This window comes from Mustela nigripes, chromosome X, assembly GCF_022355385.1.
Source record: "Mustela nigripes isolate SB6536 chromosome X, MUSNIG.SB6536, whole genome shotgun sequence".
NCBI classification, from domain to species: domain Eukaryota; kingdom Metazoa; phylum Chordata; class Mammalia; order Carnivora; family Mustelidae; genus Mustela; species Mustela nigripes.
Window position 1 is genome coordinate 65,662,666 of NC_081575.1, and position 12,956 is coordinate 65,675,621.

The window sequence follows — 12,956 nt, forward strand, 5'->3', positions numbered from 1 at the left end:
ACTTTTTGCCAATCTTCCTCTCTTGTTATTTTTTTTCTAGGTTAGCATCATTTATTAAGTAATCTCAGCTGTTGTAGCTGCTTCTTGTCAGCCTGTTCTTAAAATATAAAATGCAGGGCACCTGGGTGGTACAGTTGGTTAAGCACTTGGTTTCCACTCAGGTTGTGATATCAAGGTCGTGAGATCGAGCTCTGCCTTGAGCTCCATGCTCAGCACTGAATCTGCTTAAAGTTCTCTGTCCTTCTCCTTCTGCCCCTCATGATTGTGCATGTTCTTTCTCTCTCTCTCTCTCAAGCAAATAAATAAATCTTTAAAGAAAAATTCCTCTTGTCCAGGACAGCACACCAGGCAGAGGAATCTTCCAGGCAGCACACCAACAAAACAAGAGACTCTGATGTTTCCAGCTTCAATGATGGTGCCATCCAGAGGGGGAGAAGGTCATGGCACATTCAACTGTAGCTTACAGAGGTTTTGAAAAAGGACCCTTTGGGGGCCCAGCCTGCCTGACATTTCGATGCTGCCAGTGTGGGTTTTGTACTCCATAATGGTGTTGAGAGGTAGGTTAAGCACTCGCCAAATCATTTCCTGGATTTGGACTGTGGGTTGCTTGGTCACTGGCAGTCTTACTCCATATTGAAATAATGTCCTTCTGAAACTGGACAGAGACCACAGCCCCACAGATCTCCTCCCCAGCCATGAACTGTTCTCCAGCATGTCCAGGATAAGATTCTTACAGCAATGAGATGCCAAGCCTTTCTGGAACCAAATAATCCACTTGCCACCATTTTTTTTTTTTTTTGCATCATCTTCCCAAATGGATTTATTTCCTTCTTTGAAGAAATGAAAGTCCTTGTGGCCTGTCAGGTCCCCAGGACCTACCATATGACTGTAAAACCTCCAGAACTGCTCTGCAAAGGCAAAGGGTGCCAATCTGTTTGATATTTTATTCACAACTCTGTAAGCTGGTGAGACATCCTGGGTTCTTCTGGCATATCAGAAAGTATTGCTGTACTGCAGGAGGAGATGCTCTGCTGGTCCAGGGGCAAAAGCCTTCGTCTTACTGGTGCCCTGACTCCTGTCTCTTTATGTTTTTTCCTTCTCTGTGCTGTTTACTTCATTCAGATCATGGTCCCCACTGTCATCATATTTCAGTGCACTGAACTTGTTGTTCATCCTCTCACCACTGCCATCACCACTGCCTCACAGAGTGACTTCCACTCTGCTGGGCCCTCTTCTGTTAATTCTTGATAATTTCAGTTTGAGAGGCATTTTCTGACTTTATCTCCAAACACTCCCATTTGGGGGCATGTGACCTCCTCTGGGTTGTGGGGGTCACATCATATACACATGTAGGAAATAATATGAATAATGGGGTGAATCCATCTACTATTCCACTCAGTGAATCTAAGTCTTTGAGTGAATGAGAGTTGAGAGACTTGAATTTGCTCTTCACTTAGGTGATCTCAGTTTCTGCGTGCTTCTCACAGTGTGAGAGTGTATTCTAGTGTTTAAACACGTATTTTTTATTCAATGGGGACCCTAAACATAAGCCAGCTACTTAATCTGGTGCTCAATTGAAGAAATAGGGGTCAGTTCGAATGCTGGCCTTATTGATAGACATTATGTAGTTCCTTCACATGGAGCATTTACAAATGACTTTCAGGGATAATTTTGGCTGTATGTAATTTTACCTAACATTTCGTATGTATGTAATTTTCCCTAAAATGTTTAAACCCATTTAAAACCTCGGTGTAAACTGTAATTTCACTGTACTAACTATAGTCTATTGGTTGAGAAAAATGGCTTTTGTTCCCCCCCCCACCAAAGTGTGTGTTTCAGACAAGCCACTAAAAGGAAGTTTATCATAGAAAAAGAAAAGGCTTGGTCATAGACACCAATCCTCTGAGCACTTGACCAGTGAAATTCCACAGTTGGTGCTTGGAGACAAAGACTGGAGATGGATATTGCATCCTCACATCCCACCATACAACCCAAGATTTCTTTTCTGCTAGTAGAAAAAAAAGTGCCTGGGAAAATCATGAATGGGGTAGTATATTTTCAAATCAAAATCCAGGAAAAAAAGTATGGGTAAGAAATGTATGGGATTTGATTTGTATTTCCCTGATGCCGAGTGATATGGAGCACTTTTTCATGTGTCTGTTCGCCATCGTTGTCTTTCTCTGCTTGACTTATTTCGCTAAGCATGATACGCTCTAGTTCCATCCATGTTGTTGCAAATGGCAAGATTTCATTTCTTTTGATGGCTGTATAGTATTCCATTGTGTATATATACCACATCTTCTTGATCCATTCATCTGTTGATGGACATCTAGGTTCTTTCCATAGTTTGGCAATTGTGGACATTGCTGCTATAAACATTCGGGTGCATGTGCCCCTTTGGATCACTACATTTGTATCTTTAGGGTAAATACCCAATAGTGCAATTGCCGGGGGGAAGGGGGTTTGGGAGAAGGGGGTGGGATTATGGACATTGGGGAGGGTATGTGATTTGGTGAGTGCTGTGAAGTGTGTAAACCTGGTGATTCACAGACCTGTACCCCTGGGGATAAAAATATATGTTTATAAAAAATAAAAAATTTAAAAAAAAAAGAAATGTATGGAATAAGGAATGGGGGAATATAGATAGATAGATAGATAGATAGATAGATAGATAGATAGCCAGGGATATCCAATGGCCCTGTTATACTATCAAGATATATATCCAAAGACTTGGGAAGATTAGAATGTTAGAGTGAATTTATCATTTAAAATCTGTTCACCTACCCTGGAGAACCTACTTTTCACCATGACTGTGAGAAATAAATTTGTAAGGGTAATCCTAGCATCCTTGAAGAACTCTGTGGTCAGTCTCCTGTAGTTCAAAAGTTACAATGTGAACTTCTGCAAACAAACTGGAATATTTAAATGCAATGAGGATAATTGGATCCCAGAGTTGCAGGAGCCAAATAGTGAGACTTACTTACCAAAGACAAGGTGAGCTTGATTGCTGTAATAGAGAGTAGAATGGAAGCATTTATCAGAATAGTCTAATTTGTAGAGACATTTGGCATTTTTTAGTTGATTACCACATCCCTGTAAAAGAAATAGATGAGAAATCTACTAAACTCTTGCTTGATCTGTATATGTAGGAGAGTTCTAATTTGAGTGAACAATGTCTAACTTGAATCACCAAAATGGAGACTCATTGTCTTTCAGTCAATTCCCAGACTTGAGTCAATTGACAGACCCAGAACCCTTTGAATGATGAGAGGCATATAATTTTAAGGAAGGACCCTGCTATACTGCAAAAAAAAATTATTGTTAAATTTTCTCCCAACCTTCCTTAAAAGAACCTATAGCCATTGACCAGGTGATTATGAATTGGGGAAAAAATAATCAAACATTTGGAGGAATACTGGACAGTGTCTCTGAACTGGTACTAATTTAAGGAGACCCAAACCATCATTGTGGCCCACAAATCAGAGCAGGAGCTTATGGGTACCAGGTAATCAATGTAGTTTTCAGCTTGGGTTCATCTCATAGTGGGTCCAGTGGGTTTTCAAACCCATGTTATGGTTATTTCTCTATTTCAGAATGTATAATTGGAATAAAAATACTCAGTGACCAAAAGAATCCACATATTGGTTCCTTGGTTGTGGATTGAGTGCTATTATAGAAGGAAAGGCCAAGTAGAAGCTACTAGAAACACCTCCACCTAAGAAAATAGTAAACCAACAACAATGCCACATTCCTGGAGAGATGGCAAAATTAGTAGCACCATCAAGGACTTCAAAGATGCAGGGGTGGTGATTCCCATAACTTCCACTTCCTCATTCACCTTACTTATTTAGCTTGTGCAGAAAACAGATGGAACTTAGAAAGTGACAGAGAATTATTGTGAAGTTAACCAGATGATGATTCCAATTGCACCTACCATTCCAGATGTGGTTTTGTTGCTTGGGCAATTAACACATTGTCTGGTACCTGGTATGTAGCTATTGATCTAGCAAATGCTTTCTTCTTGATGGGTGTTAGTGAATACAACCAGAAGTAGTTTGCTTTTCACTGACAAGGCAAACAATACATCTTCACCGTCTTAAGTCAGGAGCATATTAATTCTCCAGCTCTATATTATATTTTAGTCTACAGTGAACTTGATCACATTTCCCTTCCACGAGACATCACACTAGTTCATTACATTGATGACCTTATGCTGATAGGATCTGGTGAGCAAGAAGTAGCAACTACTCTAGACATATTGGTAAGACACATCAGAGAGTGAAAAATGAATCTGACAAAAATTCAGGGGATTTACACCTCAGTAAAATTTTTAGGTATTTAGTGATACAGAACATATTGAGATACCATTTCTAAGGCAAAGCATAAGTTATTGTATCTGGCTCCTACTGCCCAAAAAAGAGGAACAATGCCTAATGGACCACTTTAGAATTGAAAGCAACATGAATTGAAATTGAAAGCAACTCTAACCCACTTACTAAGTAATCTGAAAAGCTGATAACTTTGGGTGGGTCTAGAATAAGAGAAGGCTCTACAACAGATTCAGGCTGCTGTGAAAGCTGTTTGTTACTTGAGCCATATAAGTCAATTAATCTGATGGTGCTTGAAGTGTCAGTGGCAGGTTGGAGATTTTGGGAAGTGCCTAGAGCTGAACAGCATTGTTGGACCTTAGGATTTTAGAGGAATACGCTAACATTTTCTGTGAAAACTTTCCTTTTGAGAAACAGATTTTGGCTTTCCACTGGGCCTTAGTAAAGATAGAATACTTAACCACAGGCCACCAAGTAATCATGCAATCTAAGCTTCCCATTATTAACTGCCCCACCAAGCCATAAATTTGGCCATGTTCAGCAGCATCACATTATCAAAAGAAGCAGTATATACAAGACTGGGATCAACCATGCACTGAAGACACAAGTAAGTTACATGAGAATGTAGTTCAACTACCACAAATCCATATATTCATGGGACATGGTCAATGGTTTAATCACATAGTCAAAGACTTGGAAGAAACATGATTGGAAAATTGGTGACAAGGAGTGAGAACTGTTATGTGGATAGACCTCTCTGAATGGGCAAAGAATATAAGATACTATGCCCCATGTATGCACATCAAAAGGTAACCCCAGCCAAGGCAGATTTAATAACCATATAGATAAAATGGCCCTTTTTATGGATATCCCTTAGAAAGCTTCTTAGTAAAACCATATCCTATGGTTAAAGTCAATGCAAAACTACAACCCAATTCAGGCAGGACTACTAATGACCCAGACCCTTCAGGAATAAATCTTTGGGACACCTCACCAGGCAAAGAATTACGATCAACAAAGGGAAAAGGGAATATGGAATGGGTAATAGAAGAAGGTGCTTAGAAACACCAGCTATAACCATGTAACCAGTTACAGAAACAAGATGGCTCTTATGAACATTTTTCCTTGGTAACCTACAGTTTAGTTTCACTATTAGGCTTCTCATTATCATCTCTATCTGCTATAAGAGGAGGTGTTTATGTTTTTAAAGGAGGTTCCAAAGGATTAATATTGGGTGGCAATTTTCCTCAAATATTTCCCAAGTCTTTATTGATGATGGTTTTGGTGGGTATGGAAAATTTTGTAACAGCTATAAACAAGTAGTTATCAATTTGGGTAAAAAAATACTCACATTCAAGGAGAGGTTAGACTTCTCTATGACATCAAATATATTTTTTTAATTTTTTGAAGTATGTCCAAGTTAGAATTTACTAGAATTCTACTTTTGGGGTTGGAAAGGAGACAAATTCTCTCTCATGTATTTAAAATACATATTTTACCCTATTTTGTTCTCAGAGGAGAATATGATAATGTCTGACATTTTCTCATACTACACTGGCAATATGAAATATTTTAAAATGTTAGCTCATTGAAAATCTTATTTATTTATTTTTTAGATTTAATTTTATTTTTTCAGTGTTCCGAGATTCATGGTTTATGCACCACACCTACTGCTCCATGCAATGAGTGCCCTCCTTGATACCAACCACCAGGTTCACCCAACTCCCTACCCTCCTCCCCTCTAAAACCTTCAGTTTGTTTCTCAGAGTCCACAGTCTCTCATGGTTCATCTCCCCCTCGGATTTCCCCGAATTCACTTACTTGTAGAGCATAAGGAATAACACAGAGGACATTGGGAGTTGGAGAGGACAATTTTTTTTTATAAAAATTGATTTAACATTCAATGGCTATGATGTTTACTATGAGTAGCCAATATTGCAATGGTAGAAACCACTTCCACTGAATATTATATACAACTGCACTTGCCATTTAAGAGGTTGGGTTAGAGAATAATTTTCAAACTGGTATATTCTCTGATCTTTAGACATATCTTGGCTCAAAAAATATGTGGTATGCATTACCTTCCTTGTATATATTGATTAGTGGGGACAGGGAGGGCTTAACAGAGTTCTACAGAGAAACAGAACCTATAAGGTGTGTGTGATTGTCTGTGTGTCTGTGTGCATGTGTATCTGTATGTGTGTGAAGAGAGAGGGAAATTTATTTTTAAAGAATTGGTTCAGGGAGACCTGGGTGGCTTAGTTGTTCAAGAGCAGGACTCGTAATTTCAGCTCATCATGATCTCAGGGTCATGGAATCGAGCTCCACCTTGGGTTCTGCACTCAGCACAGAGTCTGCTTGTCCCTCTCCCTCTGCTCCTTTCATAAATAAATAAATAAATAAATACAATCTTTGGGGGGGTAGAATTAATTCACTTAATTGTGGAGGTTTGACAAATCCAAAATCTAAGACTCAGAAAACAGTTGCAGTTTGAGTCCAAAGACAGTCTGCTAGTGGAATTCTTTCTTGCTCATGGGAGGTTGGTCTTTGTTGTATCAAGGCCTGCAACTAATTGGATATGGCCCACCCACATTAAGGAGGGTAATCTGCTTTACCTAAACTCCACTAATTTAAATGTCAATCTCTTCTCAAAAATACACCTGCACAGAGGCACCTGGGTGGCTCAGTGGGCTAAAGCCTCTACCTTCGGCTCAGATCATGATTTCAGGGTCCTGGGATCGAGCCCAGCATCGGGCTCTCTGCTCAGCAGGGAGCCTGCTTCTCCTCTCTCTCTGCCTGCCTCTCTGCCTACTTGTGATCTCTGTCTGTCAAATAAATAAATAAATAATCCTTTAAAAAAATAATACACCTGCACAGAAACATGCAAAATAATGTTTGAGCAAATATCTGGACACTGTGATCTAGACAAATTGACACTTAAATTAACTACCACAAAGAAGGTTCTTGGTAAGATGCCAACTTCTTTCCACCTCAGTTAGTGGGGATTGTTTTGGAGGAGGAGATCATTATGATTAATAAAAAAAGAAATCAATTGTTGTAAGGGTATATATTGTTAATGGAGTTTATATTTATCATCATCCCAGAGATTAGTAAAAACTATAATTTTAATCTCTGTAATCCAATGGGATTTGTTGATATTGGTTCTGGATTGCATTTTATTTATTGCACAATTATGAGCATCTTAGTTGTAATATTGGGTACACACTATATCTAGGAATTCTTTAAATGACACTTGATATATAGTGACATATGGCTCTATTTTCTTGGTGGCACTAGTTAATAATAGTAGATTTCATTTGATTTGAAGTTAAAATTGGTTCACAAGGCTTAGAAGGCACCTATGAGTCACCAGCAATATTATAGAGTCTGGCTTAGCTGGGAGGGTTGTTGCCAGCAGCAGTAGAGATAGAAAATACAGTAGTCATCTCAGTGTTAATGTCTGTGGTCATGTTAGTAGGATTGATCAATCTGAATAACCAACAAAGTCATTCTCATTGTCCTCAGTCTGACCAGGGTTGCATGTTTCCCTGTGGTATGCACATGACATGTTAAGGTGATCCACCAGTGGGTGTGTAAGAAAACTGGTGAGGTTTGGAACTTCTCAAGTAATTGAAGGGCACAGCAAAAGAGTCGGGGTTAAAGTCAGAGGCCATTCACAGCCAGGAATAGTGAATCTGATTGTCCCCTGTATATTATCCAGGGCAATTAGTTCCACCTGCTGGGTGTCAGAAGCAGATTTGTTCCATAGACCCTTTAACAGAGCAAAGTATATGGGTGGCAGACTAGCATGCCTTACTCTCTCCAGATACTGGTAAGTTGTTTGCTCCACTTACACTGGATGATGAGCAGATACAGGCTGAGAATAATTCCAGAGTCAGTAGTCCACATCAAGTCCTCATCAGGACTGAGAGAGAAACATCTAGACTCTGGATTTTCTATGAGGGAGGAAGGAAAGTTTAAAGTATCAGGTACTATTTTGCTGTAGGCCATAATGTCAGGGTTACCACATCTATGAAAATGGATAATTGTGTTGCATCCATTGTGCTTACATAAAACAGCAGATGTTGCAGCATCTCTGTTGGTGGCCTCCTTATTTGTTGTGAATTTAAATATGTCTTAGTTATGCCATGTGGGGTGGGTTTAATGTAATCAGGACTATGAACAGTATTTTGACCATTTAGGGGACCATTGTCCTCCAGATTCTCTCTATGGTCCTTGTTTTAAAAGCCCATTATGAGGGCACCCGGGTGGCTTGGTTAAGCAGTTGCCTTCAGCTCAGGTCATGATCCCAGGGTCTTAGGAAGGAGCCCCACTCAGTTGGGAGTCTGCTTCTCCCTCTCCCTCTGCCTCTCCCCACCCCCAACTTGTGCACGTACTTTCTCAATCTCTTTCTCTCTCTCTCAAATAAATATTTTTTATTATGTTCAGTCAGCCACTGTATAGTACATTATTAGTTTTTGATGTAGTATTCACTGATTCATTAGTTGCATGTAACATCCAGTTCTCTTCACAACACGTGCCCTCCTCAATACCCATCACCTATTTAACCCATCCCCTGATCTCCCCTCCCCTCTGAAACCAGCAGTTTGTTTCCCAGAGTCCAAAGTCTCTCATGGTTCATCTCCCTTTCTGATTTCTCCCACTTCAGTTTTCCCTCCCTTTCCCTATGGTCCTCCAAACTATTCCTTATGTTCCACATATGACTGAAACCATACAATAATTGTCTTTCTCTGCTTGACTTATTTCACTTAGCATAAAACCCTCCTGTTCCATCCATGTCAATGCAAATGGTGGGTATTCATCTTTTCTGGTGGTTTAACAATATTCCATTGTATATATGTATCACATCTTCTTTATCCATTCATCTGTTGAAGGGCATCATGGCTCTTTTCACAGTTTGGCTATTGCGAACATTGCTACTATGAACATTGGGGTGCAGGTGCCCCTTCAGATCACTACATTTGTAACTTTGTTGTATTTAAATATCCAGTAGTGCAGTTGCTGGGTCGTAAGGTAGCCCTATTTTTAACATCTTGAGGAGCCTCCATACTGTTTTCCAGAGTGACTATGCCAGCTTTCCTTCCCATCAACGGTGTAAGAGATAAATAAAATCTTCAGAAAATAATAAAAAATAAAAGCCCATCATGTTTTTCTATGATATCTGCTGCCATAGGACAATAGGGTAGGTGAAGGGGCGCCTGGGTAGCTCAGTGGGTTAAAGCCTCTGCCTTCAGCTCGGGTCATGATCCCAGGGTCCCCACATCAGTCTCTCTGCTCAGCAGGGAGCCTGCTTCCCTTCCTCTCTCTCTCTGCCTTCCTCTCTGCCTACTTGTGATCTCTGTCTGTCAAATAAATAAATAAATAATCTTTTTAAAAAACAGGGTAGGTGAAAAGCCCAAGCAACGTTATTTTATGATGGCCATTGTTGCATTCCCTTTGTAATGAAGTGCGAGTGTTGGTCTGACTGTGTAACTTTGTAGTGCTCCCAAAGTTCCATTAACCTCTAAGTAACACTAGAAAAGGTTAGTGCCTTACATGGGTTAGCCAATAAAAGGCCTATGTAGATATCTACCATTGTTAAGGCATATTTGATGACTCCTACTGTTATAGAGAAAAGCCCAGTGAAGTTGATTTGTTAGTTCTGATGTGGACCTTCTCTGTAAATTTTTCCAGTGTTTAGATTTTTGGCATCTGGTATAGTCTTTAGTGGATTTGTGTAACTGCATCTCTACTGTAGTATGTGCATACCCTGTGATATTGAGTCAATACCACTATTACTGGGTCAGTTCCTCTATTAACAAGCCATTTTCATAACCCCATGATACCCAAATCCACTGACCTCTTGAGTGCACACCAATAGAAGGCATAGGGTGGCTAGTCTCAGAGTTCTGGGGACTGTCCATCTTTTAAGAGGCTTACCTATTTTAGAGGCCTGGTTAGTTCATCAATTTGTGTGTTGTATTGTGCCTCCTATGTGTCTTGTTTGGCATGAACTGAGGTATGTTATGCCCAGATGGGCAGAATGGGAGCAAATGTGGCAATTTTTCCCCATATCTCTTTAGCCCAAATGTATTTTCCAGCCATGATTTTGCTGAAGTTCAGATCAAGTATTTAACCCATTAGGAGTCTGTGAAAATAGAACCTTAGGAAAATGTTTGTCAAAGGCAAGCTTTATTAATAGAAGTATTACATGCAACTCAGCCTGCTACCCTCCTTATGGAAATTGGAGTGTTCGAACAGGGGTCATAGGCTGTGGCTGTCCATTGTCTTGATGCCTTATATCCCAGGCTCACTTCAATGGTAAAGACAGACCATTGTTTTTCTCATTTTGAGAATGTTGGCTGTCCTCCCACCAGTCCCCATTAAGTAAGAGGAGGAGGCATTTCTGGGGGCTTTGGCAAGTTAACCTCAATGGCAGAGTATATGCTAATTCCTCATGGAGTTGTGGCACTCCAGCATCTTGATCATTTAGATGCCATTTCCATTTTAATAAGGAGGCCTAATTAAATTTTACAGGGAGCTTTTTCTTTGCTCAGGGTATAATAGGCATCTCGATCCATAGAGTAATTGGCCCTGCTCCAGTAACAGCTTCAGTTTTACTAAGTGCCTAATATGTTACCAGGGGTTGCCTCTCTACTGGTAAATGCTTTGGGGCTAAGTCTGGGAGCTGCTCATACCAAAAGTGAATGCATAGTCATTTAATTGTTCCTTTGGTCCAGAGGCTCCAGGAAGTAAATTTGCAGTGGCCAAAACTTCTCATTAAGTCCTGTCCTCAAAGCATTAATAGAACTATGAAACTAATAGCCTCTTTTATTTTATCTAGTGTCTGTTGTTTTTCATGTCTTCACTGAAAAGTAAAAAAAAAAAAAAAAACTTATATAATAAGCAGGGACCAGCCGTGGAGGTATAGTTTGTGTTGGCACCAAAATCCAAACATCCCTACCAAATTTTGGTCTTCCTTTACCAATGTGGGAGGTTGAAGTGCTAGATTCTTATCTTTTACCAGATTTGTAACTGTTTCTCTTATAAATTCTAAATATAGCCTTAAAATGTGACAGACTGATAGGCCTTGGTTCTTATGTGGGGCAATTATCCATTCCCTCTCAGTGATATGTTTCCTCACAGTTGTGATGACCTGAGACAGAGTCATAGCCAGGTCAAATGAGAAGGATGTTATTGATACAATGCCAAAGCTGAGTTTCTAGTGTAAGAGTGAGTCGAACAATTGGGTCCTAACTGCAAAGATGGTGTTTATTTTCAGGACTATTTAAATACCCTATAGGCAACCTGGAAAAGATATATTATTGACCCTCAAAGGTGAAGGTGAATTGTGGTTAATTCTCTGTGAAATTTTTACAGAATAGAACATGTCAACAGAACTACTAGGTATTTACCCAAAGGATAAAATAATACAGATCTGAAGGGATACACACAGCCCAATGCTTATCAAAAATAATGAAATCTTGACATTTGCAATGATGTGGATGGAGCTAGAATATATCATGCTATATGATCTCATTCATATGTGGAATTTAAGAAAGAAAACAGGGGAACATATGGGAAGGGGGAAAGAAAAAAAAGGAGAGAGGGAAATGAGCCATAAGTGACTCTTAATAATAAATAACAAACTGAGGGTTGATGGAGGGAGGTTAGGGGGATAGTCTAGATGGGTGATGTATTAAAGAGGACACTTGTTGTAATGAGCACTGGGCCTAGTATGTAAGTGATGAATCACTGAATTCTACTCCAGAAACTAATATTGCACTGTATGTTAGCTAACAAAATTTAAATTAAAAAAAATAATGCTTTAAAAAAGAATGTCAGCAGAATCTATAACTGTAAACCATTTACCCATGTTGTTTTAAATGCCATTCATTAAGGCAATAATATCTGGTAGAGGCGCTCTAATAAAGGGAATATCTTTGTTAACACTTCATAGTTTATAGTTACCCACTACTCATTAGTTGTAGCTTTTAACAACTAATATTAGAAAACTAAAAGATGGTAAGGATCAGTACCCCTTCTTTAACTAAGTCAGCTATGAGAAGCCATAATCCTTCAGTCCCTTGCCTTAGTTGGTACTGTGGCACATTTACCACTCATACCAGTAGGGAAAGATTAACTGATTTCTACTGGGTGACACCCACCAATAGCATAAAAGCTTTAGGCTTGTTCCATGAGGTTACCTGCTGACTGGAGATGTCCAGTCTAATAATGGGGGAAAGAGTGGTATTGGGAGGATAAGGAATAAGTAGGACAGAAGAATCTTTTAGCAATAACTGAGCCAATTTTAATAGTTAAGCAACTAATCCCCCCTTTAATCCTCCTCCCAAGCTGGTCACCTCTTGGGTGAGGGGGTCCCTTTAAAACACGAGTGCCTTCATTTATTTCCTGACTTGTTTATTTTAGCCATTCTGACTGGTGTGAGGTGATATCTCATTGTGGTTTTGATTCGTATTTCCCTGATGCCGAGTGATATGGAGCACTTTTTCATGTGTCTGTTGGCCATCTGGATGTCTTCTTTGCAGAAATGTCTGTTCATGTCCTCTGCCCATTTCTTGATTGGATTATTTGTTCTTTGGGTGTTGAGTTTGCTAAGTTCTTTAT

General features: G+C 39.5%; 1 pseudogene; it reads right to left on the reverse strand.

Moving 5' to 3' along the window:
- Nucleotides 1-438: 438 nt before the first annotated feature.
- Nucleotides 439-1,173, reverse strand: LOC132007435 (eukaryotic translation initiation factor 4E type 2-like; annotated as a pseudogene).
- Nucleotides 1,174-12,956: the final 11,783 nt, after the last annotated feature.